This window comes from Sceloporus occidentalis, unplaced genomic scaffold (assembly GCF_023333645.1).
Source record: "Sceloporus occidentalis isolate IW3139 unplaced genomic scaffold, rSceOcc1.0.p SCAF_2, whole genome shotgun sequence".
NCBI lineage: Eukaryota > Metazoa > Chordata > Lepidosauria > Squamata > Phrynosomatidae > Sceloporus > Sceloporus occidentalis.
In genome coordinates, this window is record NW_028316982.1 from 109671841 (window position 1) to 109684759 (window position 12919).

The window sequence follows — 12919 nt, forward strand, 5'->3', positions numbered from 1 at the left end:
TTGGCTCCAGTACCAGTGTGTAAACTGGTACATCAAGAACCACATTTATTAATTTAAGTTGAAAGGATCACCTGAGGAGAAACTAACCTGAATCTAGCCCCCCTGCCCAAAAGCCCCCTCACCTTAAGCCACAACAATTTCTATGGTAGATGTTCTTCCATAGATATACAGTCCCAGGCTTCACAACTCTGTCTCATAGTCCTTAAGCACAGGTCTGTTGAATGGCGATTCACTAAGGGGTTTATCCCATGGGGCACTTACTGCTTCCCAAACGTTGCTGAAGTGTTGCCCAAGTGTTACTCAAATGTTTCAGAACTGCCAGAGGTGGGATCACTCGTCACACTTCTGAAATGTCATAGAGGCTTCCCGCTTCCCTTCCATCACAGAAGTATTTGTGAGAAAGCCTCGGAAAAGCCATTTTTATTAACAAAAGATCCTGTTAATAAAAATGTTTTTTCTGAAAGTGACATGGGCAAGCATAAGTCCAACATACTACTGAATATGTCTTGCAGGAGGGTGTCATTGAAGAGATTAGTATTCTCTTCCTTCATTTGCAATTACAAATCTCCACAGGTGTCACCATTTTTCTGTGACAATCTCTTCTTATGGTCATTCAGTAGCTTGTGGAGAATGAAGGGAACAGAAAAGCATTTTGCTGTCCAATTTTCCCACTCTTCATGAACTACTGACTGGTCATGGAGGGGCTATCGGAGCAAAATGGTGAATCCTGGGAGTCCTGAGAGTGAAGCCATAGTAGAGTTCCACTTGCAAATCTCAGTCTTTGTGTTTTCTGACATTTGCACAAGTGCTCAGTGTGACTTCTACAAAACCTGATATCACTGAAAATAAGAATAATGCTTTCTTTGGAATCAGTTTTGAGATTTCTCTGTACAGATGGCTCTGAGACTTATTGTATATAAAATACATCCAGTACTAGCTACTTCATGCAGCCAACAAGGCAGTCTTTAAAGTATTATCCAATAAAACATAATTTGCTAAATTCACCAAAACCAATCCAGAAAATGTGTAAAAAGTTCTTCAAAACAAGCAAACAAATCTGGAAAATGTTCCCCTGACTTGCAGCAAGGAGAATTTTTATTACATTTTTCTCATGAACCACATGAGGACCAATCCAGTCAGGACTTACATCCTTAGTCTGAACACTCTTCATCACTTGTCTTCAACTGCATCACTCTTCTGGCTACCAATGCAGAAGAGAAGATCTTGATTTAGCTTGGAACAAAATATGGCATGGACCCCAATTAATGAAAATATACTAAAGAATGTGACTCTCATGTGCTAAATCCCTATGTAATAAGGCAAAGTACTAGAGACACTTGGTGCATTTCAGTAAGTACTGCCAAGAGCTTAAGCTCCAGGAGGTGGTATATCTGACCTAGCAAGGTAGCAAGGACTCCAGAATCCAAAAAATAGCTGGTCCAACTAAAGTAATGGTATCTGCATTCTCTTCCCATATAACACTGATCCCATATTTATTCCCTGGACCAGTCTTGAGGTAAACCAAAGGACGGTGAATGCATAAGGGGGTGAAAAACATGTTGGAAAAGTTCAGGAATAAGAAACTTTAGAAATATTTAAAAATCAATTACATTTTCAAACAGTTCCAATGAGGAAGAAAAATGAGAGATGTCTCAAGAAACCAGGATGGATGACTAAGGAACTTTCCACTCAGCTGTTTTAAATGGAACATGTATAAGAAATGGAAAAACAGGGAAATCACCAAAGAGGAATTAAAGCAAATAGCAAGCCTGTGTAGGGGTAAAGTCAGAAATGCTAAAGCACAGAATGAACTCAGGCTTGTTAGAGAGGTTAAGAACAACAAAAAGGGCTTTTTTGGGTATATTTGCAGCAAAAGGAAGAAGAAGGAAATGGTAGGGCCACTGTGTCAAGAAGATGGCAAAATGCTAACAGGGGACAGAGAAAAGGCAGAATTACTCAACACCTTCTTTGCCCTCAGTCTTCTCAGAAAAGGGAAAGGGTGCTCAACCTATGTTTTACCCGACAGTCGTTTGTCAGGATTTTCTTTCTGGGGAGATTTCCATTATTATGTGTGTAACTGTGATAAAAAAAAAACCATATATTAATATGTGTAGTGTGCCAAAGTTCTACTGTCTCTGTTCACACCTCTGCCAAGTTCCTGCTACAGAGAAGAGGAGGAGAGAGGTAGCTGGGCAGCCATTTTAAGTGGTGACTGTTTAATTGTTTTTTAAACTCTAGGAAGAGTGTGCTTGTAGTCACATCTTCAGTGAGTCACACCTGTGAGTCACTAGGGGCAGAGCTAGCAGACTAGCTCTTTATTTCTTCTCCCAGAGCTGCGTGCCTAACGGCGCGAGAAATTTTATTTCAATTTTTATTTCATTTTTTTAATCCAAGGAAATCTACAGCAAAGGCAGAATTGATTGAGCTCACTGCCACAAATTGTTGAAGCATCAGGGGCTTAGCGTTGGTGTTTTCTGGAGGATTCTTTTTTTCAGGAGGAAGCCCACAGTCCTGTTCCAGTAATTTCCTAAGACTTTTCAGTATGGACATTGACGGAACCACGGCAGTCACCTGCAACACTTGTGGGATGTTTGTCTTCTTGCCTAAAGAAGTGGAGAACTTCACATGCCCCAAGTGCAAGTTGGTAGCCCTCTTGGAGGAGAAAGCGCAGCAGTTGGAGTCCAGAGTAGCTACACTGCAGCATATTAGGGAGCAGGAGGATTTCCTGGACAGAACAGAACTAACAATCCTGGACGAATACCATGCAGAGGAAGATGCTAGAGTCGAGGAGGTCACTTCACATACACAGGAGGAAGATAGCGGGAGGAATGTCACACAGAGAAGCAGGCCAAGAAGGGATTGTTCGGAGAGCTTGCAGCTAGAGAATCGATTCAAAGCTCTTTCCCTTATCAAGGAGGATGAAGAAGAGCAGCATGGACAGACTTCAGGGACAGAGCAGGCAAGTCTGAGTGTCCCACCCAAGGGAACAGCTGCTGCTAAATCTCGTAGGAGGCGTGTGGTCGTAGTGGGGGACTCCTTGCTGAGGGGTACAGAAGCAGTGATTTGTAGGCCTGACAAGATGTCTCGAGAGGTGTGTTGTCTCCCAGAGAGGCTGACAAGACTGGTCAAGCCTACTGACCAATACCCCTTCCTCTTGGTCCACGTGGGAACCAATGATACTGCAAGACACAGCCTGCAGAACATCAAAAGGGATTACGAGGCGCTTGGTAGGAAGCTGAAAGGAATGGATGTACAGGTTGTCATCTCGTCTCTTCTGCTAGTTGAAGGGCATGGTCCAGGAAGGGAGAGGAAAATAGCGGATGTGAACAACTGGCTTCGCAGATGGTGCCGCCAAGAACAATTTGGATTCTTTGATCATGGGCTGCAGTTCCATGAGGAGGGACTTCTTGCAACGGACGGATTGCATCTCACACCAGTTGGAAGAAATGTTTTTGCCAACAGTCTCAAGAACTTGATCAGGAGGGCTTTAAACTGAGTTCTGTGGGGAAGGGAGACAATATTAAGGAAGACGAAAGGGCTGGAGAAAATAGTCAAACAGACATAGAGGTAACAAGAAAAAAAGTGCAAGGACACAACAGTGGGAGGCAAATAAACTTGCACAAGCAACAAGTAAATGGGACCCGTGGTCTGCGATGCCTCTACACTAATGCACAGAGCATGGGAAATAAGCAAGATGAACTTGAACTCCTAGTACAGCAAAGCAAATATGATATAATAGGCATCACTGAAACCTGGTGGGATGAGTCTCATGATTGGAATGTGGAAATAGAGGGGTATAACCTTTTTAAGAGAAATAGGCCAAACAGGAAAGGAGGAGGAATAGCACTATATGTCAGAGATATTTACACCAGTGAAGAGATCCAGGAGATCAATCATGGAAGCCAGGTGGAGAGCATCTGGATAAGAATCAAAGGGGAGGGAAACAACAAGGATGTTATGGTGGGAGTCTACTACAGACCCCCAAGTCAGACTGAGGAATTGGATGATGCCTTTCTAGAACAGATGACCACACAGTCAGAAAAGAGAGATGGGCGACTTCAACTACCCTGATATTTGTTGGAAGTCAAACTCAGCCAGATCCTCAAGGTCTAGCAAATTCCTCACTTGCCTGGAAGACTATTTCATGGTCCAAAAGGTGGAAGAGGCAACAAGGGGGTCAGCTATTTTGGATCTGATCTTAACCAACAAGGATGACTTGGTTAATGGGGTGCAAGTGGTGGGATCCTTAGGTGGAAGTGACCATGTTCTCCTGGAGTTTGTTATACAATGGAGAGGAGAAGCCAGGCAGAGTCAGACACGCATCCTAGACTTTAGGAGAGCGGATTTCAGTAAACTTAGAGAAGTATTGAGGGTGATCCCATGGTCAGAAATACTAAAAGAGAAGGGAGTTCAGACCGGATGGGAGTTTCTCAAAAGAGAGATACTGAAGGCACAATTTCAAACAGTTCCAGTGAGAAAGAAAAACGGGAGGTGTGTCAAAAAACCAGGATGGATGACTAAGGAACTTTCAACCGAGCTAAGTTTGAAACGGAACATGTATAAGAAATGGAAAAAGGGGGAAATCACAAAAAAGGAATTCAAAGAAATAGCAGGCATGTGCAGGGGTAAAGTCAGAAAAGCTAAAGCGCAGAATGAACTCAGGCTTGCTAGAGAGGTTAAGAACAACAAAAAGGGCTTTTTTGGATATGTCCGCAACAAAAGGAAGAAGAAGGAAACGATAGGACCACTGCGTGGAGAAGATGGCAAAATGCTAACAGAAGACAGAGAAAAGGCAGAATTACTCAACACCTTCTTTGCCTCAGTCTTCTCAGAAAAGGCAAAGGGTGCTCAACCTGAAGATAATGGAGCAGAGGACAGAACAGGGGAATTTCAGCACAGAATAAGTAAAGAGATAGTAGAGGAATACCTTGTTAATCTAAATGAATATAAGTCTCCAGGACCAGATGAACTACATCCAAGAGTATTAAAAGAACTGGCAAATGTAATATCGGAGCCATTGGCAATAATCTTTGAGAACTCCTGGAGAACAGGAGAAGTCCCAGCAGACTGGAGGAGGGCAAACGTTGGCCTGTTACAGACTGCCAAAATAAAGCTGCTTTGGGTCTCATTGGAGGTATGCTATTTAAATGATGCATGTGTCCTAAGAGTCCGGAGGTCGCGCCAAAGCCACACTCCGTTCCTAAGCACTGGAGTGCAGCGTTGGTGCAGTTTCCGGATTCTTAGGATGCATGCATCATTTAAACAGCATACCTCCAAAGAGACCCGAAGCAGCTTTATTTTGGCAGGCTGTAACAGGCCGTTGTTCCCATCTTCAAAAAGGGGAAAAAAGAGGATCCCAACAATTATCGTCCAGTCAGTCTGACATCAATACCAGGAAAGATTCTAGAGCAGATCATTAAACAGAGGGTCTGTGAACATCTAGAAAGCAATGCCATAATCACAAAAAGTCAACATGGGTTTCAGAGAAACAAGTCATGCCAGACAAATCTGATCTCTTTCTTTGATAAAATTACCAGCTTGGTAGATGAAGGGAATGCTGTGGATATAGCATATCTTGATTTCAGTAAGGCCTTTGACAAGGTTTCCCATGATATTCTTGCAAACAAGCTTGTAAAATGTGGGCTAGACAACGTAACTGTTAAATGGATCTGTAATTGGTTGACCGGCCGAACCCAAAGGGTGCTCAACAATGGCTCTTTTTCCTCCTGGAGGGAAGTGACCAGTGGGGTCCCACAGGGCTCTGTCCTGGGCCCAGTGCTATTCAACATCTTTATCAATGACTTGGATGACAGAATTGGGAGCACACTTATCAAATTTGCAGATGACACCAAATTAGGAGGAATAGTTAATACTCCAGAGGACAGGACCAACATTCAAAATGATCTGAATAGACTAGAAAGCTGGACCAAAGCTAACAAAATGAAATTCAACACAGAGAAATGTAAGGTACTGCACTTAGGGCAGAAAAATGAAATGCACAGATATAGGATGGGAGACACATTGCTGAATGAAAGTACATGTGAAAGAGATCTAGGAGTCCAAGTAAACCACAAGTTGAACATGAGTCAACAGTGTGATGCGGCAGCTAAAAAGGCCAATGCAATTCTGGGCTGCATCAATAAAAGTATAGTGTCTAGATCAAGAGAAGTAATAGTGCTACTGTATTCTGCTCTGGTCAGGCCCCACCTGGAATATTGTGTCCAGTTCTGGGCACCACAATTCAAAAAGGACATTGAGAAACTGGAGCGTGTCCAGAGGAGGGCGACTAAAATGGTGAAAGGTCTGGAAACCTTGCCCTATGAGGAATGACTCAGGGAGCTGGGGATGTTTAGCCTGGAGAAGAGAAGGTTAAGAGGTGATATGATAGCCCTGTTTAAATATTTGAAAGGCTGTCACATTGAGGAGGGAGCAAGCTTGTTTTCTGCTGCTCCAGAGAACAGGACCCGGAACAATGGATGCAAGCTACAGGAAAAGAGATTCCACCTCAACATTAGGAAGAACTTCCTGACAGTAAGGGCTGTTCGACAGTGGAACAAACTCCCCCGGAGTGTAGTGGAGTCTCCTTCCTTGGAGGTCTTTAAGCAGAGGCTAGATGGCCATCTGTTGGGGATGCTTTGATTTGGATTTCCTGCATGGCAGGGGGTTGGACTGGATGGCCCTTGTGGTCTCTTCCAACTCTATGATTCTATGATTCTATGAATGGGTGGCAATTTGTGAATATATCCCAATTCCATAGTTTCTCTTTTCAATGTTCCTGTGATATTTTGTTTTTGTTTTAAAAGAGCAATTTGAAAGGTATTCTTTCCCTGTCCAGGACAATTAAAGAGTCCTCCTAAGGGTTTTTGAATACACAATTTCTAATATCAAATTTGAGTCTCCTTGTATAAAAACAGTCCTGTTTGTCCAATGTAGACCTAAGAGGGGTATTGCTGACAGAGGTTGGCATATATTACATAGAATGATTAGCAAATAAATGATGCTATGGGTGATATTATTTGGACCTGTCAGAGTAGATGGGGAGGCAGAGTTGACATCTATGTTTATGTTAGGGTACTAACCTTGCGTTTGCAGTCTAGTTATCTGTCCTGTTGTAAGCAAGTAGTTGTTTATGGATGTCTGTAAGCAAATAAAGGGCTGCTACCTAGAGCCCATGAGAGGGCAGTGTTATTCTGCAGAATTAGTTGTACCTTATTAATGGTGTATTTCTTTGGTCTCAGCTGGAGGCTTTAAGTGACAACTAGTGATATTCTGTCATTTTCTGTTTTGGATATCACTTGTATTATTCCATAATATGTTGATTTGTTTTTGTTTTTTCTTCACCTCACTGGGTAGGTTTTTTTGTTTTGTTTTGTTTTGTTTTGTTTTTTTGAGAAATACCTCAGTGAGATCTGACTCCAAGCAGATGCAGTTGTACAAGAAGGCTTGGCTGTAAATAACAGATTTGGTAATGTCTTCTGGGCAGAAGCTGGAAGCAGGTACATATGTGTACAGCTTATGTGTATCAGTGGGCTTTTGAAATAGTGTGATGTTAAGATGTCCATTGTGTAGCCTAAACAATGATGTTAAGAAAATGAAATTGTACAGGATTGTTCTAGACCTAAGCTGATAGTACTGCGAAAGTCATTAAGGATGTGGTGGAATTTCTCAAAGGCTTCCTTTCACGAGTCCAAATAATTAAGATGCCATTAATGCAAATTTTATTGTCTTAAAGGTAGGAGGTATTGAGGGTTGTTTATTTTGTTGTTTATTGTAATTTTACCTCTGTTGTAGTCCCACCTCAATCTATAGGGAGAGGTGGGAAATATAAATAAATTATTATTATTATTATTATTATTATTATTATTATTATTATCATCCTCATCATCATTATCTCAGGTAGAGGAGTAGTTTCTGGGTGCAGAAACTGATAAAGTGCTGTTCCAGGCCAGCCATGAAGATATTTGCATTCTGTGGTGCCATGTGACTGCCTACAGCAGTGCCACTGGTTTGAAGGTTCATATTATTCCCAAAGTAAAGTAGTTTATCTAAAAATCAAACTCTTACTCTATTTTTTGTGGGTTTCTTGGGCTATGTGGCCTGAAAGCCTTTGACTTCAAACCCTTACTCTGTCTGTTTGACAGACCTGTATCATCTTACACAACCCTTTGAAGATTTACTAACAATGTCGCAGTTCAAATCTTCCTGCATCCTTTTGCACTCTGATCTCATCCTCACAACTCTATAATTATTTTTAAATATCCTTGGTTTAATACTGTAGTCCATCAGTCTGTCTGGAAAAAAAAAAAAGGACTGAAAACCATCAGAGTTCAAGCTAAAATAAATCAGTCCCAATTGTGGCGCTAGATTCTTTCCTCCATCCCACCTGCCTTTTTTGGGTGGTGAAGATGTGAGTTGATCAGCCCACATAGGACATTATCGCAACAGCTTTTATTCCTGTGCTAGGTGCAGGATGTAAACACACAGGGATGGATTCTATTGCACAGCTCCTTCTCTGGGCAGCACTCTTCCTGTACCCAATCCGGGTTTCTCTGGTGGGAATAAAAGGCTGTATGATAATCGCCTTATATATGCAATTGCTGAAAGTTCCTCAGAAAGGAACCAGGACAGTTCCTAAATCTTGTTAGCGATTATCTCTCTCTACTTGAATGGATGAATAGGGACTTGGTGATCAACTATCAGTAATGTTGTAGCTGCATCCCACAATTCAGAAGCTACATTCACTTTGGGGTTAGATAAGGTGATCTTCCAGATTCCTTTGTACATTATAGTTCTATGGTTAGTTAGAAAACTTAAAATTGTGTTTTTAAAACATTTGGAGGTATGTGTATTTTGGAGGGAGAGATGTGTCACCAGCAGTGCATCTTCTCAGCATTCAAGTATCTCAGCAGCTGCCCAAAGCTGACAGATAGTGATGCAAGGTTTTGGCTAGCCAATAGTGATGCTTCCCATAATATTTCCCTTGGGAGAGAAAAAAGCAGCTGTAGGAGATTCATTTTAGCAGAAAAAGGTTCAGGAAGGAATAGGCTTACACTGCTTTTTCCTAATGTGCATCATATAGGGGTAGATTGCAGTCTCAACAAACCCAAGATAGATGAGGTGACATTTATATAATTCAACATCAACATAATTTGGGCCAGAATCTTCAGAAGCTGCTTTCTTTCCAGTATAAAAATATCTCAAGATTAACCATTCCCCTGGAGTCGTATTAGCATATTGTAGAAGTCAAAAACCAAAAAAGGCTTATAGTTTAAAATGATGCCAAAATGAAATTCAAGCACAATCCTTCTATATTGCTTCTGCAATCAACCAAAACCAAATTTAAATATCTCCCCTGGATTCCATCTCTTTTTCAATGAAGAAGTTCTACTCGGCCAGTCAGTTCTTATGACTGGCAAAGATACTCAGCATTTTACTCTTTAGGGAGAACATTGTTTAATTTTAGAGTTTTATATTATTATTTTTGTAGGAAGGAGAAGCAGTACTAGCCTAGTTTTGTCTTGATGTAAATATCCATGCATCATGGTTGGATTAACTTACTTTATTAATTTCGTCTCTTTCTCCATTCCTCCTGCATAGTGCCCCTTTTCAGTCTCATGCTAAATAAAATCAATATCTTATTTCAGGAAAAAGATCACATAGTGCAAATCCATATACACTGTGATGCTTTAAGAACAAGATTTTAATTTAATCGGGAGGTAAATTCCACACGTAATTGTATATAAGTGGGGGGCAAGAAGAGATGTGGGGCTATGGCATTCTTCATAGAAAAATGAATAGGCACAAGCTTTTCAGAAAATACAAATCTGTTGCTTACCCCTTCTAACAGGGAAAGCTCTGTAAAAATAGCCAATACCACTGACACAAACATCAGGTTGCTCCTTATAGGAGGCAGCACTTTTGCTTCAGCATTAAATGGAATAAATGTTCTTATTAGAGCATGAATATACCAACTGACTGGAAATGTTATGTGCTCCTTAATGTTTTTGTTTTATAGTGAGCATTTAAAGTGTTTTGTTGTTTTGTTTGTTAGTCTTTATTATTATTATTATTATTATTATTATTATTATTATTAGTAGTAGTCTTTATTAAGCCCCAAACCATTTGAATCACTAGAGCTAGTTTGTTGATATAGACCATCACAGTTCCCTGTATTTTTGGATTCTCTTTGCAGATGGTTTGACTAGGAGGGGAATCATTATGAGGAATTGTGATTTCAAGTTATCACTAGACCATTGTCTACAATTTTTTTGTGGTGGTAGGAGGCATCACCTTAAGAGAAATATCAAGGGAATCATAGGAATTCATAAGCATCTAACTGTCAGTCTTGATTTGACCATAAGTCACAAAAGAAAAGTAACAAAATTGGCACAGGAGCATTAAGACAGCTGACTTACACCTCCATAGTGATGAGGAAAGACACTTGATTCAGATTTTGGAACTTGACAAGGTGTAACTCACCATGGCCAAAATAGTCAACCTGGAATGAGTAACCAGCAGAAGGGAAGTTTTTTCAAGAAGACTGGCCAGGTGGCTTAGTGTATGATTACATAGTCAAGGCTAGTATTGGACGCTCCTATCTAAAGTAGAACAACCAAGTACAACATTTCTTCTCACTCAACTCCAGGTACATATTACTGTAAGCCAGCCACGTCATCCTACAGATACCTCTTCCCATCCCATGCAGTAAAAATTCAAGACCTCAGAATTAACTAATAATTTGCTTTGTTTTCAGAAAGCCCCAAATCCCCCTCCTGAAGCAGCAGCTTCACTCTCCTCGATTATATATTTGACTCTGTGCCCATCCATCTCGTTTTTCCTCCAGAGAATGAAATATTAAATAAATGTAAGGCAAAGCTTTTGAGGAATTTTAAATTCTTCAAAAGCCAGACCACAGCCAAGACTTGTAGATTCTTTTTATACAATAATGCCAAAATCCAACCATTTCTCTGCGCCTCTACTGCCAAGATTCTGGTCCATGCCCTAGTGGTATCTCGATTTCTGTAACATCCTCCTGGCTGGGCTTCCTCTTTCCCACCTCCGTCCTTTAATTTCTGTCCAGCATTCAGCAGCACGCATTATCACATCCGCCCACCACTCTGACCGCATCTCTCCTTTGTTGGCATCTCTTCACTGGCTCCCCCTCCCTTTCCGTATTCAGTATAAGCTCCTGCTGTCGACGTTTAAAGCCTTCCATGGGCTGCCCCCCCTTATTTATCAGACATTCTTTCTCCTCACCTTCCCACTAGGGCCCTCCGTTCTGGTAGTCAAGGTTTGCTGTCCCAGCCCAGGATTTCCTCTGCCCCATCTCAGATTCGCCCTTTTTACTTGCTGCCCCTCACTCCTGGAACCTTCTTCCCCCGCGAGCAAGAGCCATCACTTCTTTAACCAGCTTCAAAATGGAGTTGACGACCATCCTTTTCAGAGACGCATTCCCAGGCACTGCATGATTGTCACTTGCTATTTGATGTTCTTTTGTTGCCTGTTTTATTGAATTATCTGCTGTATTGCTATGTATTTTATATGTATTATCCTATTATTTCTTAGATTGTAAGCCATAGGCACGTTTACTCTTTTATATTTATTTTTTTATGTACAGCGCTGTGCAAATCTATAGCCCTATATAAATAAATAAATAAATAAATAAATAAATAAATAAATAAATAAATAATAAAGAGAACCAAACTGTTTCAATAAGATTAATTAAATGTATACAATGATGTGAGAAGAGGTGATGTAGGTGCGGTACATACCGCACTGAAAGGGCGGGCTGAAGGCATCTGTTTTACGGTTACTCCCTCTACAGTAAAAAGAACCTGGAAAAAATGGGTTCTTTAAGGTGCTGGGCACATGTGATGAGTGCGCCATTGGCACACCAGTGATGTAAGTGATGCACAGCAATGCACAGCAACTTCTGTACACTGCACTTCACTTATATAGTTGACACATTTAAGAGGATTCATCTTATACCTGTGCTTGAGAAACACAATTCATTGCCACTAACTGCCAATTCATCAGCTTTCAACACTCTTTGGATATCCAATGCCCCCCCCCCCCCCAATTTTCCCTCAAAACCCCCAGGCTCATTTTTGAGTGCCTTTTCACATGAAAATGGCATGAAACAAACTGAGACAACTGAAAATGTTGGTGATTAATTCACCTATCCCCTCCATAAGTCTAACGCCTGGGAAATCATGTAAAAAAAAAAAAATCCAAAATAAGACAAAATGGCACAAAATGTGCCAGGAAGTGGTGTTGTGTTGCATGGGGAAGGTGTGGGGTAAGGTTGACCACCTCTGCTTTTGCTCCCCCCTTTCTTTGGCAGAAGGTTGTGGTGAAAGCATCACTAATGATAGCTAATAGTGGGATTACCACAGTGGGCATCACTGTGGGAAAGAGGGTTCCCCAATACATAGGAATGTTATAGAACATGAATATTTACAAAGGAAAAAAATATGGGATAGGAATAAGTGTAATGAGATGGAAGAACTGCACTCATATTCCATTTAAAACCACAGAAAAGTGACTTTTAGCTGTGCTTCAAATATTACTGAGAATCACTGAGCTACTTCATAGAAGAATTTTCCAAATCTAAACAGTGGAAGCTTATGACAGCTAAAACCTCAAATTTCCTATTACCAACTTGAAAAGCCAAAGAAATCTATCACTGTTGTTAAAATCTTCTGCAGGGATGACATTTGAGGCTAGGACAAAAGCGAGGCCATCTTCAGAATACTTCAGAGGAAAAATATATATATAGAAAATGCATTTTCTATGTTTTATTCCCCAGCAAAAGAGTGAAGAGCAGAAAGACAAATAAGGTTCCATTTTAGTCACCGACAGTTTCTCCAAGAAACACAGGAACTTGAAAAATTCACGTCACATTTACAGTTAATATCTG